General features: G+C 44.5%; 1 protein-coding gene across 14 annotated transcripts in view; it reads left to right on the plus strand.

Moving 5' to 3' along the window:
- The window catches only part of ADGRV1 (adhesion G protein-coupled receptor V1), a 457213-nt gene that overhangs the window by 256106 nt on the left and 176449 nt on the right, over positions 1–24658 (plus strand). Inside the window, exon 85 of one of the 14 annotated variants that reach the window (XR_008315165.1) lies at positions 3579–3733. The exons of the other annotated variants lie outside the window; for them this stretch is intronic. The gene's annotated coding sequence lies outside the window, so the exon portion shown is untranslated. The remainder of the gene's footprint in view (positions 1–3578; positions 3734–24658) is intronic. 14 annotated transcript variants of the gene reach the window in all.

Genomic DNA, 24658 nt, shown 5'->3' on the forward strand with positions numbered 1-24658 from the left:
CAGCTTGGCAGACCACCAATGCATCTCTCCTAGGCTAGGGGGGTGCATTCATGGTTTTTATCAAAGTCAGGGAATGTGGACTCCGAAACAGCGGAGTCTGCTTATCAATTTCCTGGAACTCTTGGCTGTATTTGGGGGGCTCAAATCATTCAAGCCTCGGCTAAGTGGCAGTGTTGTTCAGGTGCAGCTGGACAACCTGACTGCAATAGCTTACATAAGCAGACAAGATGGCCCGTGAACACGCCGCTGGCAGGGAGGCGGGCGGTGGGAGTCACCTTTAAGAGTAAATGAATTCGGTGCTTTCCTCCACTCCCGCCACACCTGAATGCTGTTCAGCGAAGCAGCGTGCCACCCAGCAGCCCCTGCGGTGGGAAATCACCTCTTCCACTCAACTGGCTTCCATGGAGGCAGTTCCCTGCCTCAAGGGCCGCTGGGTGGCACGCTGCTTTGCCGAACAGCATTCAGGTGTGGCGGGAGCAGAGGTAAGCACCGAATTCACTTACTCTTAAAGGTGCCTCCCGCCACCGCCACCCGCCCAGAGGCGTGTTCATTGGCTGCCACTGCAAGGAGGGACTGTGCCACGCTCATTGTGCTAGTCGAGCCAACAAATTTGGAATTGGTGTATCGTGCAGCAGATAGTCATTCGGGTGATACGCATAAGGGGAGTAAAAAACACCCTGGCAGATGCATTGAGCAGGACTCAGGTGTTGAGACAACACAAGTGGCCCATGAATTGGGAATATCTCTTGCATCCTATTCAGGACTTGGGGTGCTCCTGGGATAGACTTGTTTGCAACCAGGGAGAACAAGAAATGCCATATTTACTACTCGAAGGCAGGAATAGGTCGAGGCACAAAGTGGGATGCCTTCCAGTATGCCTGAACTCAAGGATACTTTTACATATTTCTGCCTTACTTGCTGTTGAGCAGGGTGGTGGCAAAAATACTGCAGGACAGGGCAAACTGCATTCTGGTAACCCCCTGGTGGCCAAGGCAGCCGTGGTTTCCTTGAGTACTCAAACTGTCAAAGGGGAAATACCACAGTCTACCACAATGCACATATCTCCTCCCTCTGAAGAGGGATTAGGTGCTTCATCCAAGTCTAGGGGCCCTGTGCTTAACAGCCTGGAGAATAGACATTTAGCAAAAATATTACTTAATGAGATAAAAGCCTCCACTAGGAGGAATTATGTCTCTAAGTGGAGACATTTCAAAGAGTATGGTAGATTGCATGGTTTTAAACCATGTTCAGTGAAGATCAGGCATGTGCTGCTTTATTTGACCAGTTTAAAGCAGAGTAGGCTAGCAAATGCTTATGTGAAGGTCCACTTAGCCGCCTTGTCCTCACGTCACAAGGGATGGGATTTACACAACAAATTAAATAAATACATAAATAAGGTGGGAAAGTTGTCTAAAGTTATACAAATAAAGGTGAATTCCACTTACCTTGTAAAATGTGTTTGGCTGGTGTGTTCTGGATATCTGGTGAATTCGGTGCATAGCTGGCCAAAAAGGAGGAACTGAGAAGGAGAGTGCCCAACTGCCAGCTTAAATGGAACACCTGCACGAGCAGGGAAGTAGTTTTGGGCGCAGTGAGGAGCTATAGAACTCTACCCAGATAGTCCTGCGCAGGTGCAGAACCCATACTTATGAATGTCATCTGATCTCCTCCAGATCATCTGTTACTGGTGAGAACCTGTTTATTCTTCTCTTACACCAGCATTAGTTGGAAATAACTCTTCCAGCCTCTGGATTGTATTGAGCTTTGTGTTTATATTAATTTGATAATGGGAAGGAGATGACCAGTAATATTTATTTTATAGCAATATATGACAGAATACATATTATCACATGCAATAATATGGTCCTAAAAATAATGAATGATGGAGCAAGAAAATGATATATTTTAGAATAAAAGCTCTCTTAAGCATATCTAATGTATGTCATATGATAAACCTAATATGATAAACCTAATAATATGGAAGGGGAAGGAAATGAGTTCAAAGTGCTGGAAATAATGGACATCACAAAGAGAGCCTGTGAATTCATACACATAAGCCAGATGTGTGAATGCATGGATCAGGAAGCTCTCTGGAAGCAAAACATGGAAAATATGCAAGGAATAAAGGATGTGGCCTGAATAAACATGACAGTTCCATATGCTTCCACAAAAAACCTGATGTAAACTCTGAGTTATTGCAATAGATAAAGGATTAATTTATATCTTTTTCTTTCTGGCTAGGGATCAATGCTGATTAAGTGTATTGATAATGAAGGCAGTCAGCATATATACTATAGCCAAAATCTAGAACTCAGAATATAGTAGTTTGCTTCCACCACCCTGTATCACATCCTTTTGATTTTCTCTGCCACTAACAACCCTGTACCTATTTTGTATAACTTGGTTAATTAAAAAGGTGAAAAATAGGGACTTTATTCCATGCTGGAATTTTCTGATGAAACACATCCCTAGCTTCTTGATACTTTACTGGGTTTGACAAGATGTCAAGAGCTCCTTGACACACAGCCCTTGCCTTCTTCCAAACAGACTTTATGAAATTTGGCTTAAATCTGACAAGCACCCAAATGCTTATATCCATGATCAATTGGTTCATTAATGATGTTTCTTTGTATGAGCATAGTGTTACAAAGTTTTATTGTAGGATTCTGTGAGGAAATTATTGAGGCATCACAGGCAGATGTGTCAGTACAAATATTTGGGCCAGAAAAGTTTGTTTAGTTTTTCTTTGACAGTGATATTTTAATTATTATTTTTATTATATATTTGCTTCTAGATAAAATAAAGCATGCTTCAGTTCATTTGAATTGTCACATTTTAATAGTGATGTGTACCAATCGATTTGGCACGTCCAGTAGGGATATACCAAATCATTTTGCTGGGGCAGGGAATGGTACCTTTAAGCATGAGTGAAGCAGGTCCTTACCTGCTCCTCTGCCACTCTGCTGCTTTTCTGAGTGCAGTGCTGCTCCTCTCAGAAGTCCACATAATAATTTCTTTATTATTTCTCTATGTAAACCGCCCTGAGCCATTTTTGGAAGTGCGTTATAGAAATCGAGTAATAATAATAATAATAATAATAATAATAATAATTATTATTATTATTATTATTATTATTATTATTATTATTATTATTATTAACCCAACAGCCTGCACGCAGTGGAACACACAAGCCCACCGTGCATGTGCAGTGGCCATGCATTCTCATACCGCAGGCTGCTGGGTGAAGCCCCACAGCCACGTCTAGACTTCTGAGTGGCACAGTGGTGCACCTGGAAAAGTGGTGGAGGAGCAGGTAAAGACATGCTTTATTCATGCTTAAAGATACGGCTCTGCGCCCTGCCAAAACATTTGTGCACATTCCCTACATTTTAAGTGCCTAACTTTGATTTCAGTAGGAGTTAGCTTCATTCAAAGCCAAATTACTTTGTCTCTCTCCTGAGGTGAGATCAGGTTTATATTCTCCTTCTGTTCCTGGATCTCTTTACTGTGAGGAGAAGTTAACAATTGAACTGGGAGATTGTGGAAGTATCTGAATGCAGAATTTCTTTGTGAATTAGTCCACTTGTCACCTTCTGCCCAAGGAGAGAGGGAGGAATGCTTGCATCTGATGCTCACCCTCAGTCCCAGTCGAGACACAACCCTGTAGGCCAAGTAACAACTGAATAAGCCCTTCAATGTGTCTGCCTTCTTCTGGATTGCACTTACTAATAATGTAAGTATGTAGGTCTATTCAGATGCTCTCACAAATCAAGTGAGAAGTAACCAAGAATAAGGAATACCTACATATTCCCCCCACCCTCTCTCTTGTAAAACATTCTGGAGGATTTGCCTCTCCACTTTATTTAAAAGGAATTAAAATGTAACAGGAAACTAACCATCTCTATGTTCTTTCTCACTGAAATAAAAATATAGTTAGTGTATTGCACTTATTTGTCTTTACAAAACCTTACAGAGATTATGGCAGTTTATTATCTTCTCATTAGGTCATTATCTCTAGAATATAGATAGATTTTGTTGTTGCTGGAAATATGTAGATTCTCAGGAATTAGGAATTTTTGCTTTTAAGTACAATGAAAATGTAGATTATTTGGAAAGCAAAGGGGAATATTTAGAAGATTTGTATTTTATTTTCTCCCAGTCCCTGAAAAATGCCCTTTATAGGTTGCTGGGAAAGTATTGCCTCGCCTTTTTAAAAAGTAATCTTTTGTTTCATGAATTAAAATCATGTTAATTGACATACCTGAGTCTATCAAAGTAATGCAGTGCAGTGTGTGATGGGCACAGTACTTTATGCCTAACTGAAATCCCAATATCTTGAGATAGTATCACGATTACTTTGTCATTGATGGTTATCAGTTCTCTAAACCAAAGCACTGATCCAACTATTCTCCTCTTTCTGCAAACACCAGTCTCCAACTTTGTAATTGTTATGCACAGTGAAGCCCTCCATTAGTAGCACTGTTAGCTATGCTATTGTGGTTGTTCTGGTCCTGAGGGTCCTGATCTGATCTCAAGGAAACTGAGAAGGTGAGATGACCTGCCCCCCTCTGAATAGACCACCGACTAAAAACATTGATTTGCTACATGTGTGCCTTCTTATTTGAGGAAGATATTTTAGCTTCATTAATACTGTGAGGTAGATTGGTTTGACTTTTAGTGATTTGCCCAAGACTGCCCAATGAGCATTGTGACTCAAGGTTTTGACACTGAGTTTCCACCATTTATACAGCAAAAGCACTGCTTGGATTTTAGAGCTCAGGAGATTCAGAACCAAAGACATATGGTACATTTCCACACAGGCTTTGAGAGTGCACTGGATGCATTTCTTTGCAGTGCAGATATGGATGTGCTGGTCCACATTATGTTTTGAGGATCTTCTACAGAATTAGAGAACTACAGAAGAGAATTCACCAGAGTGCTTTCCAGATAGAAACTTAAAATTGCTTCCCTATGTATCGGCTTGATGTGCATTTGTATGATCTGGGTTTTGGCACAGTCTTACATATGGGAACAGCAAGGTGCTGTTTACACAGCCACAGCCTGTATTCGGCTCTTATCTTGACGTTTCAGATATAAAACATTGTATGTGCGTGAGAAAATAGTAGCTGATTCTTTAAAGGTTTTGAGAACAGTTTTTAGGATTGCTGGGTTTGTTCAAAAGTAAACTATTTAGTTCAGTGGGCTTTCTCCCAAGTAAGAGTGCATAGGATTGCAGCTATAGAAGTGTGGCTTTCACTGAGGCAGACTATTTTTCCTTCTGTGCCTTTTAGGGGTGTGTGTGTGTGTATCTGTGTGTTTTATGATTATTGATGAGTCTGGGTAAGTAACTGAAATGACCTGTCTGCTTCATGGTCTAGGGACACAGGTTGTTATGTGTGTTTTGCTTTGGTGCTCCCTTTCATTCTCTTGTGCAACGGTACCAGCAATACCTCCTTCAGTTGCAATAGCCAATTTTTTTTTTTTGCAAGTGCTCTTGCACAGATTCATCAGTGGGGTGGGGGGGAAGGAAAGCCATCATGTCACCTGTCTCCTCCCCTTCTCTCTCTCTTTCACAGCATGGGAAGAAATGGTGTAAAATCTGATGGCTAACTCTAAGCGACTTCAAAACATTAGGGTTAGCTGTCAGATTTTACACCACTTCCTCCCGTGCAGTCAGGAAAGCACCCAGGTATTGGTAGGTGCAAGCTGTGCTGGTTTCATGACAGGCTTCATGATTTCAAATTGGGCTTAGGGCTCTTGCCCTTTACTTTAATGCCAATGCCCCCTTAAAAGAAAAAGCTTCTCCTGTGAATGAGAGATAGCAGTTGTAAATGAGGTTGTTATAGTTCTTTGAACCTTTTATGTGACATGGTACAGGGCTTCCCATTAATTTCTCCCCATAACTGAACCCAAGATTCTTTTGTGGAAGTAAATATATTGGAATTATTACATGTCAGTGTTACCTAGATACAGTCAGCCTGTAGACTTGCCTGCTGATGTTAGTTAGGGGAAAATACTGGAAATATTGGAAAGTGAGCTATGTGGAAAAGAAGCTAAAAGGTGTCAAGAATAACAGTACAATATGAACTTTGAGTGTGATGTCAGCAACAAAAGCAAGCTCTTATTTCTAATGAAATGAACACTGGGGGATAATGGATTATCTTCCAGTATCTGGTGCTCCATTCTGAGCACAGAGGTCTTGGACAAGGAATAACAAGAAAAATTATCTGAGGACATGGCATTACAAAACATGATGGAGGCCAGCTGAGCTTCTCAGCTGCTTAAACAGCTGAAAGGTTTTTGCCACCTCCTCAATTGCATTGCTGTAGGCAGACATATGGCTTGCCTAGATGGTAGTGTTGTTGAGGGCTGAGTTATTGGAACAAACATTAAAGGCTAAATATGTCACTTCAGCTAAGTAGCAACTCAAGTTTGAATAGCAACTGAAACTGATATGACACTCAGAAGTTCATAAAGTGCTCAAATGTAAAAGAAACCCAAATAATTCTGACAAAAATATGCAACTTGTCCCTAAAATCAGCTTCTTTATTGAAGGCAGCCAAGAAATGACCAATTTTTATTTAAAATATTTTAATGTTTCTACTTTAATATACACATAAATTTTAATATAACTAAATTAAAATGTTGGGTACAATATTTATTTCAAATCAGTGTTAAAAGAGAGCTGGGGGTGGGGGGTGCGGTGACGCGGCAGAGCCAATAAATTACAAAACCACCATCCTAAACTCAGTGTCATCCTATGTTGGTGAAAAGCATGATCAAAGCTTTAATTCTTAAAGACATAAAGAACAAGACTTGCAGAGGACAAAAAAGCATGGCTTCTACAAAGGGAACTCTTGGCTAAACTTGTAGTGGAGGTAAAAAAATAAATAAATTCCACATTAGGGATTATTAGGACAGAGATTGGAGATAAGATGGCCACCATTGTGATGCTTTTATGTAAACTTATAAGACCACAAGAACAGCCCTGCAGGATCAGGCCCAAGGCCCATCTAGTCCAGCATCCTGTTTTGCACAGTGGCCCACCACATGCGGCAGGAAGCCTACAGGCAGGAGTTGAGGGCATGCACTCCCTCCTGCTGTTACTCCCCTGCAACTGGTACTCAGAGGCATCCTGCCTTTGAGGCTGAAAGTGGCCTATAGCCCTCCGACTAGTAGCTGTTGATAGACCTCTCCTCCATGAAGTTATCCAAACCCCTCTTAAAGCCATCCAGGTTGTTGGCTGTCACCACATCTCGTGGCAGAGATTTTGACAAGTTGATTATGCGTTGTATGAAAAAATAATTCCATTTGCTTGTTCTAAATTTCCGGGCAAAAATTTCATGGAATGACCCCTGGTTCTGGTGTTATGTGAGAGGGAGAAGAATTTCTCTCTATCCACTTTCTCCACTCCATGCATGATTTTATAAACTTCTATCATGTCTCCCCACAATAGTCTTTTTTCTAAACTAAATAGCCGCAGGTGTTGTAGCCTTGCCTCATAAGAAAGGTGCTCTAGACCCCTAATCACCTTGGTTGCCCTCTTCTGGACCTTTTCCAGTTCTATAATGTCCTTCTTTAGACGTGGTGACCAGAATTGTACACAGTACTCCAGGTGTGGCTGCATCATAGTTTTGTATAAGGGCATTTGGAGAGGAGAGCTGGTCTTGTGGTAGCAAGCATGACTTTCCCCCATAGCTAAGCAGGGTCTGCCCTGGTTGCATATGAATGGGAGACTTGATGTGTAAGCACTGCAAGATATTCCCCTCAGGGGGTGAAGTCGCTCTGGGAAGAGCAGAAGGTTTCAAGTTCCCTCCCTGGCTTCTCCAAGATAGGGCTGAGAGAGACTCCTGCCTGCAACCTTGGAGAAGCCGCTGCCAGTCTGTGAAGACAATACTGAGCTGGATAGACCAATGGTCTGACTCAGTATATGGCAGTTTCCTATGTTCCTATGTTCCATTATAATATTAGCAGTTTTATTTTCAACCCCATCCCTAATGATCCCTAGCATGAAATTGGCCTTTTTCACAGCTGCCGCACATGGAGTCTCTCAGTCAAATTGATTGGCTGTAAATCCAGGGCAGATATAAGAACTCTTCACACAGTGGCCACATTCGCACATAATGGGGGACTGGAATTGAAGGGACTCATGGATTCTTTACTACTGCATCCTAAACCAGCCAACTCTGTTCTCATCCGTAATGTGACCCAAGGGTTCTAATTTGAACCCTCAATTTGTAGTGAGTTTTGCTGCTGCAAACCGAGGGTCGAGGAAGCCTCTTTTTCTTCCAGATGCAGGACTGGAGGCTGCATTCGGCCAGACTGGAAGGAAGTTCCTCCCTCCCTGATTGGCTGTGAGGGCAGTCCTTCCAGCAAGAAGGAACCCTGCACAGCGAGTTCCCCCACATCTCTGCAATTTCTGTGACTGCAGAGAGGACACTCCCCGGTACTTCCGAATGATGACAGTAGAGTAGGATTGGGGGGCGGGGTTTGCAGAACCAGTTGTCCATTGGACCATTTTACATGTAAATATGACCAGTGTGTAATTAAATTACAGAATTTATTGCCAAGTGATGTGGTAGTGACCACAGGCTACTTTTATATCCGTATTAGTGAAGCCAGAGAAAACTCCTCATTTGGGGCAGAGGGGATGTTGCCCACCTTCTTGCCATCCCCTTACCAAACATACCATCTCCTTCTCTTGGTCTTTCTCTGTGTCTGTTGGGTTTTTTTTTTTTTGCTTGGATTCTTTATTTATTTGATTTATGTACCACCCTCCTAAAGGTGGCTCAGAGCAGTTTACATTAAAATAAAACACAATTAAAATAGATTAACAATTAAAAGCAAAAACCAGTGGAAAAAAAATTAAGATTATAATTAAAACTAGATAACATTAAAACTAATGTTGCTCCTGCATTTCCACTGCTTGCCAGTAAATGGTTCTGGCTTTTGGTCTTTTTTTCTAAATTCCTTTGTTAAAGAATTTCCTCCCTCTTAAGATGTTCAGTGGGATCCCTTTCCCCTACATGAAGTAATTACTATATATTTAAAAATTAAAAATTGCATATTTAGTGCCTCAGCACCAATCAGGACGTGTCTTTCTATCCTCCCCCGCCCTCCACCCAAAGGTGGGAAGGGGCTATCCCTGCCCCCACCAATCAGAAGTCAGAATAGCTTACAGGTATCTATTACCAAAAGCCAACAAACAAGGCCAGTCATCTAATTTCCGAGGATTCTTCTAGGCAAGCTGAGCAGACTCTTTGGAGATCTTTGTGGGAAATGAGAGCAATCTGTCTGCAAGCAAATGGAAGTCAGAATAGGTAGGAGCCCTTGGTGTCTTTCTCCAGCCTTGTCTTCTCCAGAGGAAAGCCAGCTCTTTTCTCTTTGCTCAACACCCCATCCTAGCTCTCAGGAGGCATTGGATTTCTCCAGTATTTCCTAGGAGCTCTTTTCTATTTTTAAAATGCCGTTAGCAAATCTTGACAAAATTCAGAGATCTAGAGAATTGGGGTGGGGGGCAGGGGGATATGGTGGACTAGCACTTCCTCTGGGTAGATCTTTTACCAATAAAACATCCCTCTTCTTCTGGGACTTTAAGCAAAGCCTGTTGCTAGCTTCCGTATCCTTCATTTATTCTGTTTTCCCTCTGGAGGGTTAAAGAGAGGGAGGGGGTTATGGCTTCCAAATAAAACAAAGCATTTTAAGTTAAATTACTAATTGGACAAATTCAAACTTATCCTGTTTGAAATGTGTGTCTTTATTTGATTATTTTTATTTTTTAAGAATTCTGAGATTATTGCCTTCTATTTACAAGTAAACCTCGCCATTTGCGGACCTGGCATCTACGGTTCCACGTATTCGCAATCATGTAATTGTCACCCAACCTCGGCATGCGCGCGCGTGTGTGTGTGTGTGGGCGGTAAACAAAGAGTTAATTTCCATGTATCTGTGGTTTGGGGGTAGCCAGAAATGACTTCCAAGGCCATTTCCATCCACCATTTTAAGGAAAGGTGCCATTTTGTGGCTCATTTGTTTTTGTTTAATTTCCCCATGTAAAGTCGTGGGGAAATGGCAATTTTGGATATTTGGGGGGCACTGTAGGACAGCTGAAGACTCACGAAGCAAAGTAAGGCACTTTGTTTCCATTATTTGTGCCATTTTTTGCAGTTTAGTTTTTGCAGCCCCCTGGAGCTTTTATTTATTTATTTTATTTATTTTTGCATTTATATACCGCCTTTCGTTAAAAAGATAACCCCAAGGCGGTTTACAAAAGTTAAAAACATACAATAAAAAGACAATAAAAACAGAATGTTAAAAGTATAAAAACAGGCATAAAAACAATACAACAAATACAACAAATAAAAACACAGAGAAGCCGCAGTAGAAAACAATCATGTAAAAGCCTGGGTAAAAAGCCAAGTCTTTAAAAGCTTTCTAAAAGCCGTGATGGAGTCTGAGGAATGAATGGCCACTGGGAAGGAGCATTCCAGAGTCTGGGGGCAGCAACAGAGAAGGCTCTTTCCCGAGTGCACGACAGCCGGGCCTCCCTCATTGTCGGCACCCGAAGCAGGGCCCCCTCAGAAGTCGTTGTCAAGCGGGCAGCAACCCTTGGGAGCAGGCGGTCCCTCAGATACCCCAGACCCAAATCGTTAAGGGCTTTAAAGGTCAAAACCAGCACCTTGAATTGGACCTGGAAACGAACTGGCAGCCAGTGCAGCTCTTTCAAAATGGGTGTGATGTGCTTCCACCGGGCAGCTCTGGACAAAAACCTAGCTGCCGCGTTTTGCACTAGCTGCAGTTTCCGGATATTCTTCAAGGGCAGCCCCACGTAGAGCGCGTTACAGTAATCCAGCCGCGACGTGACTAAGGCGTGGGTAACCGTGGCCAGATCTGCCTTCTCGAGAAAGGGACGCAGCTGGCGCACCAGCCGAAGCCGTGCAAAGGCACCCCTGGCCACCGCCTCCACCTGAGCTTCCAAAAGCAGAGCCGGGTCCAGTAGTACCCCCAAGCTGCGTACTTGCTCCTTCAAGTGGAGTGCAGCCCCATCCAGAACTGGTAAAATCTCCTCATCCCGATTGGCTCTCCTACTGACCAACAGTACCTCCGTTTTATCCGGATTCAATTTCAGTTTGTTAGCCCACATCCAACCCATCACGGCCTCCAGCCCCCGATTCAGGACATCCACCGCCTCCCTAGGATCAGATGACAAGGAGAGATAGAGCTGAGTGTCATCCGCATATTGCTGACAACTCAGTCCAAATCTCCGGATGACCTCTCCCAGCGGCTTCATGTAGATGTTAAACAGCCCGGGGGACAAGACCAATCCCTGCGGGACCCCACAGGCCAACGACCACGGGGCCGAGCAGTAGTCCCCCAGCACCACCTTCTGAACCCTCCCCTCAAGAAAGGACCGAAACCACTGCAACGCAGTGCCTCCGATTCCCATACTCGAGAGGCGGCCCAGAAGGATACCATGGTCGATGGTATCGAACGCTGCCGAGAGGTCCAGCAGAACCAACAGGGACGCACTCCCCCTGTCTAGTTCCCGGCGTAGGTCATCCACTAGAGCGACCAAGGCAGTCTCAGTCCCATATCCGGGGCGGAAGCCAGATTGAAAAGGGTCCAGATAATCCGTATCATCCAAGACCCTCTGCAGCTGGGACACCACCACACGCTCTATCACCTTGCCCCCAAAGGGGAGGTTAGACACAGGTCTATAGTTGTCCAGGTTGGAGGGATCAAGGGAGGGCTTTTTTAATAGAGGTCTTACCACCGCCTCCTTAAGGCACGATGGCATCCTGCCCTCCCTTAATGAAGCATTAACGATCACCTCCAACTATCTACCTGCCCCCTCCCTGGCAGCTTTTATTAGCCATGAAGGGCAAGGGTCAAGAGCGCACGAAGTCGCCCGCACACTGCCCAGGATCTTGTCCACATGCTCAGGCCGCACCAACCGAAAAGAATCCAACACAATGGGACCAGATGGTGCCAAAGGCACGTCTGCTGGAACTGCCAAAACTCTGGAGTCCAGGTCAGCACGGATGCAAGCGACTTTATCTGCAAAGCGACAGGCAAACCGATCACAAAGAGCTGTAGATGGCTCCTCCCCCAACTTAACCGACCACTCCCATTGACTTAAAGTCCTGTTATCCACAGTTCTGTTGTCCACAGTTGTAGTGGAGAATGAAACCCCCACGGATAATGGGGTTCAACACCAGGCCAGTCCAAAATAGTCAAGTTGCTCCACAGCAATTACTGTGCCTAGGACTGTAGCCCGAGGACATATCCCATAAATGTTTATATTGTGAGAAAGGGAGAAATTAGGCTCCCTTTCATATGTAACATATGTATGTATGTATGTGCATATTTATGAGAAGAAAGGAAACTAGTAGGGATGTGCACGGACCAGTCCGGAAGCCATTCTAAAGGCCTCCGGACCGATCTGGACACGGGGCCAGTTTGACAGTTCGGCACTGGGGGGGTGGACCTTTAAGGGTGGGGGAGGGTGTACTTATCCCTCTCGCTGCTTTTCCCCCACTAGCGCACCTGTTTTGTAAAGCATTTGGGGTGTCAGGGTACCTCCCTGCCGCCCCTTCCCCCGTTCCTCGGCAAAAGGCTTCAGAAAGCCTGACTGCGCATGCGCGTCACGTCTGCGTGCACGTTGCATCTGCGTGGCGCGTGCATGCATATGTCAGATGTGTGCGCATGTGCGAGACAGACGTGTGCGTAAGTGCGAGACATACGCACGCCCGTCGCACGTAGACGTACGCACACGTGACACGTAGATGTGACATGTGCAGTCAGGCTTTATGAAGCCTTTTGCTGAGAAACGGGGGAAGGGGTGGCATGGAAGTACCCTGCCACCCCAAATTCTTTACAAACAGGTGCGCCGGTGGAGGAAAAGTGGTGGGAGGGGTAAGTACATTCTCCCCTGCCCTTAAATAGCCCCCCTCCCCAGTGCCAGACCACAGAGATGCGGTTCTGTGCACACGTCTAGAAACTAGTAGGTTTGTGTGGCCAAATTCCTTGTGCATTTTCAAGTGATGTAAATGTTGTGTGTATGCCGGTGCTACCTGCAAATAGGTGCTCAAGACTCTAACTTCCCCCCACTTCAGTTGACCTTCTTTACCTAGTACTGCATGAGCTGGGGAGGAGAGGGCTGAGTTTGCAAGGAGGGGGAGAAATGGAGGCAATGCTGAAAGAAGGGATGGTGCCACTGAGGGCAAGAAGAGGAATGTGGATGGTGGGGCATTGCTACTTTCCACACTGACACCTACAATTAAGCAGTCTAAGGGCATCATCCCTTTACTCACCGCCAACCAAGGGACAGATTTAGCACTAAATGAGCACTAAATAGCCAGCTGTCAAGTGCTGGTGAATGATGGAGATTTTGGTGTTGATAAGTAAAGAACTTTACAGATTGGAGATTGGTGATTACCCTTCCACTTCTTTTGAACTTAGAGTTGGACCTGCCTACTATTAACCCCACCAATGATCACCCCTGGCTTCTTTCCCTCTCCTCCGCTCTCCCAGCCCTAAGAGACAGCAGCCACTACTGAGAGATGCCAGTCAATTTTAGAATGGCGGGGTGGGGGGGATTCAAAAGCAAACTCACCCAGTTCAGAATCTTGGTCCAGTTGTGAGGCAAAACTAACCCTCTCCGAATTGTTCAGGCCTCATTTGCAAAAGGCTTTTTGTCAGCCCACCCTGCCAACCAGTCCCCCTCGTAAGCAATCTTACATATGCAAGGTAAAGGTAAAGTGTGCTGTCAAGTCAGTTTCAACGCCTGGCGCCCACAGAGCCCTGTGGTTTTCTTTGGTAGAATACAGGAGGGGTTTACCATTGCCTTCTCCCATGCAGTATGACATGATGCCTTTCAGCATCTTCCTTTATCGCTGCTGCCCTATATAGGTGTTTCCCGTAGTCTGGGAAACATACCAGCAGGGAACCTTCTGTTATAAAGGGAGGTGGAAATCAGCAGTGGAAAGTGCTGACTTGTGGGCCTCATTCTCAAGGACTGGACATGCCAGGACATGTTCGGGGTACTCTTATTTCCAGCATACATGGACGCTGGCATGTACAATGCTTTCTGGCTCAATTTATTAAATCCAGGTCACTTGAAATGACATTTTCCAAGCCTCTCAGCAATTAAGAATGCTCCTGAGTATCCAGTTCTTATGACTGAACTGTCACAACTTACAGAGTTCTTACAACTTTGTCCTGACCCTAATCAGATTTCCCCACGACTAGTTCACCTTGACAAGAGTAGGTTTATTTTGTAAACTAAAGTTAAAAGAAGAATTGGTTAACTTGTTCTTGTTCTTCTTGTTCTTTCTGAGGTTTCTTTCAGAAATCTTGAAAACACCTTGGGTTTCTCCATGAGTTCTTTGAGATCTCAGCTAATTATGGGATGAGGTGAGGTGAAGGACCCTGCCGATCCTAATATAATTCTAAAGACTGACTATGAGGGCTTTAAACTGATTATATATTTTTCAATTGACTAATCTTCTGTGCAGTCCATTGTTGAATCATATATTCAGAAAATAGCATATTACCAAACCATTAATAGAAAATTATTATCATAATCATTGTTGTTATTATATAATGATAATATAAAGTGATTTGTTGGAGAACTGCATTTAAACCAACATGTTTGGTTTTATTCTGTTATTTAACTGGTATTCTGTGATGAAGATATCAATTACATTAGTTTGTTAAAATTTGCAGAGCCCATTGGAGATTGAGCCAGTATATTTGTGGCCTAGATGATCACAATTCCTTAAAGAGTCCTAAGCCCCAGAATCTTACCCCACTGATTTCTTAGGATAAATTTTAATCTGCTCATGTGCAACTTGCATCCATTTTCATGATGCTTATGCAAGAACTATTCTTCTGGATAGTGGTTTCAGACATTCATAACTAGTGAGTTCTGTGCCTGCACAGATCAGCTTTGGATGGAATTCGTTAGCTCCTTGCGACGCCTGCAACCGCCAGCTGCACGTGACTGCATTACCCTCTAGTGGCGGTTGGGCATCCCTCTATTCAGTTTCTTGTTGACCGCCATAACAATCAGACCTCGGAAACAGTTTGCTCCTCAGAGAACTAAATAAACACTACAAACTTATTCAAAAAGACTAATGGCACGGAATAAGACTAGTCTTTGGATTATCCCTCTGATCTGGTAATATTTTGGACTGTTCCTCAGACCTTGGAGCAAAAAATTATCCTACATTTGATTTCCCTCATGGACTAGATGACACAGTATTGTAAAAAAAGAAAAGAAGGAAACTAATTAATATAGGACGAGAGAGCTAAATAAGGTGCCAACCCTTAGCCTCTCATGAGTAAAGTTAAAGGAAAAGAGAGAAAACCACCTTTAAAAGGTGCCACAACTGCTGCAGGAAGCTCCCCTCTACTGATGGCCACAAACTCTGTCTCTTCTGCCTCGGGGAAGCTCACAATACAGCGTGTTGCTCCGTCTACTCCACGTTTAGTAAGCAGACCTTGGCAAATCAGGCAGCTCGCTTAAAAGTTGCCTTAATGGAAGAGGCCCTTCTCCCAAAATGGCCAACATCATCAAAATCCCCTACAACGCCGAGACCTGCAAAAACTATGTAGTCTAAAGTCTCCGGCATGCCAATAATGGCTTCAACATTGACCGCGTCAACATGAACCACTTCAGTGGCAAGGGGCAAGCCTCCATTCAAAAAGCCAGGAAGCCTTTTACGCAGCCCAAAGAGAAAGGGCAGGGCTACGACACAGGATCCACCAGCAAAAAAGCACAAGCAGCAAGACAAAGCACACCACAGCCATAGTGCGAGTCATACTTCCTCGCCCTCCGGACTGCAAACATATGAAAGTCCTTAGCGTCGGGGGATTTCACTGTCCCTGGCACCAACACCACAACAGTCTCTGCCTACACTGCGTACGGAACAGTACTCAAAGGATGAAGGTCACACATGCGCAGCCGCACAACATCATAACTCATTGACATTGAAGGAGAAAAAGTAACAAGTCACATCAATGTCGACATTGAAATCGAAACCAACAATTATGGGATCAACATCGAAGAAAGACTGTGTAGCAGAGGATTTGGATAATCCAATGATAGCAGTCATCCACTATACCAAACTCGATGTCAAGCTCGACATTGAACCAGACCAGAATAAGCTTTTCCGCTTACTACATTCAGAAGAAAGCACACCCTCGACAGGGACCTTTTCAGGTTTCCATGGCCACCACTTGGAAACTGAAGCACAGGTAATTTCAATTCCAAGAACCCCGTCAGTCAACACAAGGGCTATTCCAATAAGGGGCCTCTTACCACAGGGCGGTTGGGGCGATACCTGCAACATCTCTCCAGAGGAGTACACCCTTTTCAAGCAGTGGGCATGGGAGAAAGAGCAGCTAAAGGCAACTGAGAAGCGACAGAAGGAATCTGCCATACAAACCAATCCCATGGAGACAAGACAAAGAACGGTCTCACTACAAGCCAACTTTCTGCCTAAACCGGCTCTTCCACCAGTGGAACCACCACGGCAGGAATTGTGTCAAGCCAGCACGCAAACAAACAAGACTACTACTTATGTTCCTGCAAAGTCTGATGCGGCACCTGCTGCCTCCCCTGTTGCCTCCTCTTCCAATGATGGAGAGGAAAGTTATGCATCAGATACAACTGAGCCTGATGCAGAAGATGTGGTACTTCCTGATCCAAGTCCTGATGTGGCTGCCGTTCCATCCACCTACCCACAGAGGAGATGAAAGGGTTATCAACTGCAAGTGGCAGAAATAGCACAGGTATTAGGGCTGAACCTGAAACATAAAACAACCAATTTAGATGATCCTGTGTATAATATGATGAAAGCAGCCTCTGTATACCTATGCTGCCTCATATTTCCACGGCGGCAAAATCGTCTTGGGAGGTAATACAGACCTCAACACCCACCTCCAAGTGCCTGGAGGCACTATATCATATAGAAGAAGAAGAAAATGGATGCCTGATGCACCACCCCACACCAAACTCTTTGGTGGTGGATTGTGCCACATTATCAAAAGGCAGCACAGAACATACTACACCAGCAGACAAAGGATGACAGAAGTTAGATGTACTAGGCAGATGCACTTATTCAACGGCATGCCTTTCTGTTAAAATTGCCAGTTACATTGCCTGCCAGGCAAAGTTTACCCATTCACTATGGGAAAATCTGTATGATCAACGAACATCATTAGAACCAAAGGAGTTCATTAAGAAATTTGAAGCTACATTTGCATGGATGACGGCGCAACTCGTCAGCAGCTGGCGAATGCCAAACATTTGGCAGAGTCCGAATCCCGCACTCTGACCTGCTCCATAATTTGGAGGAGACATGCATGGTTAAGAGCTACAGGCCCACAAGAAGACATGAAAGACTGGATCGAAGCACTGCCCTTCGAAGGCAAGGGGCTTTTCTGTGACAGAACCAATGAACCAAGGAGCAATGGAAAAAAATCAAAGATAATTGTGCACTCCTTTACAGATCCAAAGTACTCCAACACCAGATACCAACCTTATCAGCAGTATCAAAGGAGGAAAAGCTTTTACCGCCAGACTGACCGCAGGGAGTACAGGCGGCCATACCAGTGCTATAATAATAAAAAACCATACTACTCCAGGAACAAGACAGGGCAAACTGGATGTAACAAACTGACACAACAATCCAAGCAGCAACTTTAATTTGGGTCAGAGCCCACGTGCAAACTGGAATGCACTTCTCTATATGAACAACAACAGCAGAAACAAGAAACCAATAAACACCTGTGCGAGGGAAACCATCTCCTTGATGCCAGGCAGAATAGCCATCAAACTGGCAAGTCATTCCCAAACATGGCACCATATAACATCAGACTTGGGGTGTCTTATGCATAATCACGACAGGTTATGGAATGGAGTTCAAGGAGATCCCACCTTTCACGGGTGTGAAATTCACTCCCAAAACACCAATATTAAGGGAGGAGGTGCAAAAGCTGTTATTAAAAGAAGTCATATCACCAGTACAGTGGGCTCAAAACCATACGGGATTTTATCCGTGGTATTTGCAGATCCCCAAGCGGGATGGGGGTATACAACCAATAATTGATTAGGTTGGCTAAATCAATACACCAAAGTGCAAAAATTCTGAATGACAATGTTGCAGGCCATCCTTCTGCTTCTCCATGAAGAGCATTGGATTGCAATGCTCGATCTCAAGGATGCGTACTTCCACGTTGGGATACAAGAAAGTCATTGCAAATATCAATGCATCGATGCAAGCAATGCATTCACTGGATGTCCGTAGAGCCTTGCTCTACTATATCAAAGCGACCTTTCACATTCAGAAAATGAAACATCTGTTTGTGTGTCTGAAAGGGAAACACAAAGGACACTCAGCGACTCAGCAGAAGCTCTCCTATTGGTTGGTAGAGCTTATTAAACTGGTGTATGACCAACAAGGGGTTGGTCCACCAGCCTCGATACATGCACACTCCACTGCTGCACATCTAGCAGGCATAAAATTCAGTGACATTTGCACAGCGGCCACCTGGGCATCTCATCATTCCTTCATCAAACATTACACCTTAGACCTGCGTATGGCGGCTGCTGCAGAATTTGGATGAGCAGTCCTTAAAAGAGTGCTACAGTAACTTGCAGCACCCACCACCATCTGGGTAGCTCATAATTCACCCACTAGTTATGAATGTCTGGAACCACTACCTAGATAAACAGGTTGCTTATCTGTAACAGATGATCTGATAGTGGTTCCATACATTCATAAAACCTGCCCGTCCATCCGCGCTGCATAGGTGGCAAGCTACTGTAACACCTACTACTACGCCAGTGAAACCTGCAGGTGCCAACCTAGCTAGTTGGCCATCAAGAAACTGAATAGAGGGACGCCCAAATGCCACTAGAGGATACTGCAGTCACATGCAGCTGGTGGTTGCAGGCATCGCGAGGAGCTAAGGAATTCCATCCGAAGCTGGTCTGCTCAGGCGCAGAACCCACTAGTTATGAATGTATGGAACCACTACCAGATCATCTGTTACAGGTAAGCAACCTGTTTTTATATCTGTTTGTCATTATGCAGTAGAATGCATGCTTCTACAATACATTTATCTCACCGGCCCTAGTCATTGCTGCTTTCCAACCCCTCTCCCTTTGCAAGTGTTAGATTGCTTGGGAAGAAAGAGGGTTGGGGATGGTAAACAAATATAGGATATGCTGGCAATTCAGGGAGACAGGTTTTCAGTTTTTTTACTATTACAGAAAGCAGCAATTGTGGTGTGGTTTAAATTGGACATAGATTAACTCTGATGCTCCCAGGGGCAGAACTAGAACCAATGGGTTGAAATGTAAGGAACTAGATTCAGACTATCTATTTGAAGGAATTTATAACTGTAAGAGCTGTTGGACAGTGGAACAGTTGGCTTGATACAGCGGTGGGCTCTCCTTTCCTAGAGGTTTTAAGACAGAGGCTGGACAGCCATCTGTTTGGGACACTGTAGCAATTTCTGCTCTGAGCATGAGGTTGGACTAGAAGACCTCCAAAGTTCCTTGCAGTTCTAGAATTCTGTGATCCTTTGTACTACCAAAACCTGCAGGTGGCAGTAAAGCCCTTTCCCTCATGCCTAAGTTTGCACTGTCAGTGCAATGCTTGATTGATTCAACTGAGAACATAGATGAAATCCTAGTTTTGAAAGGAACAACTTCCATGGGTATACATAGCTTACATGCCAAAAATAACACCCCAAATTGAACACCTTTGTTCAGATCATCGATTTAGGATGTGGTTTATAATATGTAAATCTACAGTGGGTATGATCAAGAGCACTTTCAGCAGTACCCTCAGCCCTCCCTTCCCCTGCAAAGCTTTTCCAATGGTCAGAGGCTCTCCATCTCCCCCACTACCACCCTATGCATGAAGAAGCACTCTATATGTGGACAGAGACCTCTGGATCCCGGTCAAACTGGTGTCCCCCCACACCAAGCCATTTTATAGCATGGTCTGAAAATTTATGGGAGATTGGATCCGGATAAAATGTAGACTGTTTTTTAATTATATACAGAACACACTCCTATTTAATGTGGAACAAGCTGAACACTTTGTTACAGCAGGAGTTTGCATGGGACTCTTACATAACTTGAAATCACTTGGAGCCAAATTTTATGATTTGTCTTGCTGTCCTATTGAGCAAGAGTACAAAGTGTAAGAAAAGCAAAAGTAAACATCCTGAAGTTAGTCACTACAGAGAAAGGCTTTCCACCATGTACACTTTTAGCATTTTCCAAAGGGACACATTGTTCCTTGTGAGAAAAGTGCTTACCTTGGCTCTTTCCCTTACCTTATCTCCCAGTTTTACAATGTGTAGTCGGACCTGGTTGCTAGAAAACCTCTGCATGTTCCTTTGTAGATCCCCAGCTGCTGTAATTTTGCCCTGATTCTCTCCAGTTACTCTCTTTGTGTAGAAGAACTTTACACTGTAAACATGTGACAAAGACCTGTGGAAGAACCATGGCTCTGGATATGGTGCTAATGAGTGTGTACAGGTAACACAGTAAAAGTATGAGTGACATAACTGTAACAAGTCCTTGCACTCACGGAGTATAAAGTTCTAGTTCTTGTGCTTTCGAACTCCCTTCAGTTTGTGTTGAGCAAAAAGTGGCAAATAAAGCCTTGGATGCCTTGTGCAACTCTACAGTGACTATCTGAGCCCTGCTCCCAGAGCACCTGTGTGTCCCAGGGAAAGCTAACGGAAGAGAAGGAGGAGTCAGTCTGCCTGGTGGAATTTTGAGTCTGAACATGCAATCGGCCTTGGCTCTGGAAGTAGGCCACAAAACGCTGGTAGTTCAGGCTAGCATATTTCTAGGGACGTGCAGAATGGTTTGCAGTCATAACGTTCTGACTGCAAACTGGGCCATTTTCGAGTATTCCGAGCTCGGAACAGAATGCCCTTCAAATGAAGGGCCTGTTCTGAGCTTGGGGCAGAATGACCCTGTTCCAACTCGGAATGTTCCAAGCGCCATATTGGAGTCCAAAATGCTGCTCAAAAGTCGGAACAAGGTTGTTCCATTGGAACAGCCAGCTTGACCGGTTGTTCCAATGAAACATTCTGAGGATTTGTTCCAAGCTCAGAACGGACCACAAAACCCATTTCTTGCCCATCCCTGTTGGCTTCTTTATTATCTTTGTTTAAAATGTGGTGTTGTAACTTCTCTCTCCCTCCACTCCCTTTCAGACTTAAGCCCTTGACCCTTTGCTAAAATAAGCCACCTTCTTATTTTTAACTGCTGATCTGTGTCTAGTGTGCCTAATCCTAAATCTCTCCACAGCCTAGCTGTTCAGAGCATGTTGGTGTAAAAAGGGGATAACTCTGGGGCTAGCCATCCTACCCTGTCAGTATTGCTGTTGTAATAACCTGTTGTCCTGATTGGTTGTAAACTTCTGTCCAGCTCTAACTTCTGTAAGTTAGTTTTCATCATGGGGGGGGGAGAACCCCAAAACAACAGTTGCAGGAGTGTGGCAAGGATGGAGTGGGCCCTGGGACAAACACAGAAAATTGGCCCCTGCCCCACTACCACCTTCTTCAGAGAGACGCAAGGGTTTGAACAAAAAATAAGCTATTACTCAGCTGGTGGGGCCCCCTTCCTAAGGGACCCGGGGACATGTCCTCCCTTGTTTGACTGTAGCTATGTCCCTGAACAGTTGCAATGTTAGCAGACCATTCACATGACCTAAAGGGTGGGTAGGAGGAAGGCTTCACAATCCTTGCCTTCCCCCCAGATGATCCTCTGTCCTTGTTGGGAGTGCAGAGTGCGCTCCCACCTGATCAGAACTGCTCTGTGTAGTGTGGAGCAGCGCGGGTCATTCTGAGGCTGAGACTTGTTATCCCAGCCTCCGGTATCACACAGCGCACCGTGTGCTGAGTGAAGGGCACTGGGGGATTTCCCCCAGGGGACAGGCTCTCTAGGCGCTCATCTCTGTGTCAGTGCAAGCAGCTTGCAACGCAAGCAGCTTGCGTTGACACACAATCTCGGGAGCCAGGTTAGGGTTTAGTTTGCACCCTTAACCTCGGACTTCAGTGCTGGGTTTGGCACCGTGGCACTGCCGGGATTCACATGAATCCCACCAGTTCACACCGGTAGCCAAGCTTGGGCTTGGCTGCTCGTGTGGACAGCCTCCTGTTCTGTAAATTGCAACATGTGGAGCCTTTTCACATTGCCACATATCCCTGGGTAGGATGGGGTTCACCCAGGGATCCATGGTTGTCTGGGTGGCTGGGAGGCCTCCTGACCTAGCAGCTCTGAACCTGGGTAGCCAAGATCCACTACTCAGATTAAAAGTTAGGTAGGAGCTTCTCTTCTGGTTGTCTGCACTGTCTTGTGGCTTTAAAGTACTGCTGGGCACCCCACAGCCATGTTAACCTGAGAGTCCTGGGGCTTGTGGAGCCAGGAAGAAGAGAGCTTCTGAAGGGCTGAGGGCCGCCTCTCTGCTGCTCCTGCAGTGTATTGTGGTATGTGTGGAGGCCCCAGCTCCTGGTTTCAGCAATGGAGAATGCTGCTGCAGCATTTGTGTGGGCGTGCAAATTGCCGAGTCCAAAGGAGGCTCTGGTCATCTGGGAGGCACGAGGTAGAAGTGTGCCTGCCCTTCCCTCCAGCCCCCATATGGTTATGAGAATGAGTCCATGGTGTCTCAAAGTCTCTAGTGCATTATAAGATGGTATTTACTTGCTGGTATTTAAGATTCAGTTAAAGGGAGTGTAAAGATGGATTATTACTTATCACTTAGCCATTGCTTAAAAATCACCTATATAGTGGTTATAAACATGTGGGGAGCCAAATATATATAGTCTCCAGGTGTGTATTGAGCCAAGTTTTTTACTGTACCATCATTCATCTGTGAATGTGTGGTCAGGTCTGCTCTAGTGATGTGCACGGAACTGGTTCAGTGCACTCCTGGGAAGGTGGGGGGTGGGGGTGGGTTGCCCTTAAGAGGCAGCAAAGGGTCTGCCTACCTGCCAGCCCCTGCCCTGCCACTGTTCCTCCACTGGTGCTTTCTCTAAAAGTGGGCGCATGGGACAGCAGCATCCCTCTCTGCGACCCATTCTGCATTGCCATGCAAATGGCTGACACACGCACACACAGCACACACACACACACGTGTTGGCCATTTGCATGGTGGTGCAGAGCGGGGCACAGAGAGGGATGCTGCTGTCCCATGTGCCCACTTTTAGAGAAAGCGGTGGGTCAGGGGCTGGCAGGTAGGCAACGCCTTCCCTTTCTCTTAAGGGAAACCCTCCCCTGTGTTCAAAGCGGCTTGGAATCCAGAAAAGGAGCACCAGACTGGTTCCGTGCCCATCCCTAGGCTGCTCCTCATGTGGCCTGAACCTATGGAGTACAGGTGGTGAGAACATGTGAAGCTTTTTAGTCATTTAGTAAGAGGTCATTTCCTTTCATATTAAAACTATGAAGACAGATTAATAGCCATATGTTCCTGGGTTCAGTTTAAAGAATTGGGTAGGCCACATTGCAGTTTTTAATGTTGCCTTTCAGACTAAAAGATTTGTGAAATTTAGGTGGTCAAGATTGGTTTCTAACAGACAGTGTGGGGCAGGAAATCAAATTCCAGTGATAACATTTGAACGGACAATAGAATTTAAATCATCTCAAACTGTTAGTTGTATTTTTGTTCTTGTTTAATGGATTTTTCTTGTGTTTTCACAATAGTTAAACATAACGGTTTGCAGCATATTGCCCAATATTGTCCGGCTCTCTTAGAAGAATGAGTTTTTATACTCTTAGCTACTACTAGCCCTTTAAACCATTTTGTTGTGACATTTTGTAATCCGTGGGAAGTAAAAATGCTAAAAATTCCAACATGCTTATACAGATCTTTTGTTTTTAAAAGTAACTTTCTGGTTTTCAGTGAGATCTATACCCTGTTTCACATCTACAAGTTATACTTTGAGAAAATTATTTCACTGGCACTAATATGTTGAGGCTTTAGCATATTTAGAGGAAGACAGAACCAAAATTGGGGCCCCATGGCATTTCAGTAGGTGTGGCTCAACATTCAGCCACTTAGCATATTAAACCAGTTTTTATTCTAGACATATAGGTTATATTGCAGCCCTGACCACACACTAACTGAAATACAGAAGGAAATTAATGGCTCACTTTTGCTCTATTTAAGTGGCACATCTTGGGGAAATTCTCCTTTTGTTTTAAAGTTCAGCCATGTGTATTATCAGTTGTGTCTGAGTTATTAATAGGACTGATAACAATTGCACAGCTACTGCTAGTAACAAATACTATTATAGAAAGAATGGGGCTGCCTTCAGCACTGGCTGCTGTGCTAAGTCAGAGAGGAACAGAATCTAAACAGTTCTGTGAGAAACTTGCAAAAAAGGAAGCAATCCAACCTGGCTGTCAGTGAGGTCTGTTTGATTTACACTGCCCTTCAATGTGCATATGGCTGCCAAGTTACATTCAATACACTGTTGAGGCCACTGTCTCTTGATATTCTATATTTGAAAAGACTTTTAACTCCTTCTGAAATGGGAAAGGAAAAGTTACTAAACTGGAGCAATTAGCAACAGAAATACAATGTTATTTCAGGATTTTATTTTATTTTTACATTTTGTT

Source organism: Hemicordylus capensis, chromosome 2 (genome assembly GCF_027244095.1).
Source record: "Hemicordylus capensis ecotype Gifberg chromosome 2, rHemCap1.1.pri, whole genome shotgun sequence".
Taxonomy (NCBI): domain Eukaryota; kingdom Metazoa; phylum Chordata; class Lepidosauria; order Squamata; family Cordylidae; genus Hemicordylus; species Hemicordylus capensis.